This window comes from Montipora capricornis, chromosome 6, assembly GCF_036669925.1.
Source record: "Montipora capricornis isolate CH-2021 chromosome 6, ASM3666992v2, whole genome shotgun sequence".
Taxonomy (NCBI): Eukaryota; Metazoa; Cnidaria; class Anthozoa; order Scleractinia; family Acroporidae; genus Montipora; species Montipora capricornis.
Window position 1 is genome coordinate 64,249,102 of NC_090888.1, and position 996 is coordinate 64,250,097.

Here is a 996-nt window from a genome sequence, read left to right on the forward strand (position 1 = left end):
CGAACGCAATTTTTGCAACTGCGTAAAGAAGTAACACCTCTAAATAAATTCCTACTTTTGGCCTAAATTCCTTAATATTTATACTTCCGTGACAGCGAGAGCTACTGAAATTTAAAGTGACCAATCAGAATTCAGCGAGCGAAAAAAACTGTGCTATCCGACGTCACGTCAATTGTTCGCCCGAAAACCAGGCCCGAAAAGGTTTTGTCGGCAACTTTTTTGTCAACAAACTGGGTTGCCGGCGAGCCGCCTTTCGAACGTCAGCTGCTGGCTGTTATTTGTGCTTATTCTAACCATTTTTTAAGACGAAATCAGTATGATATTTTCAAGTGTAAAAAGACGTGTATTGATAATGTATTTATTTGTGTTAACTTTGCGAAAAAAGAATTTTGTGGCGTCCTTTCGACAGGGTAGATCGACAACAACGTCGTTTTTGCACAGAAATGCACCGTTTGCGATGAAAGAGAAAATGATTGACAGGATATATAGCACAGTTTTGACTGCCGCGCGGAATGCGAGAGCGGGTTCCGTATGCAAGGTTTCCTTCGGTGAATTTTTTTTATTCTTTGCCACATTATGTAAATGATGTTGCCTTACATTTTGAAGCGGTTTTTCCAATATTCTGTAATTTGTCATTTTTTCTAAATATCTACGATTAGCTCCAACAAATTTTAACAAATTTAGGGTATTTGATAAAACTGTATGTGGTTACATGTACAACTGAACCGATTTTCAAAAAAGAATTACTGAAGGGAACACGAGAAAATTGGCAGTTAATTCTACAGATTTGGTCACGCTGACGTCACGAAAATCGGAAAAACACGCGCGATTCAGGCTTTGGACGCCACACGCCACACACTAGTGCCCAGCTTGCGCGTGCTCCTAAAACTCTAGCTCGTTCCCAGGGCTTTTTCCTATCTTTGGTGCGTCCTATTCTCCGCGGTGAAAGGCCCTGGGAACGAGGTTGTTGTTATTTTGACACAATACAATACAAGG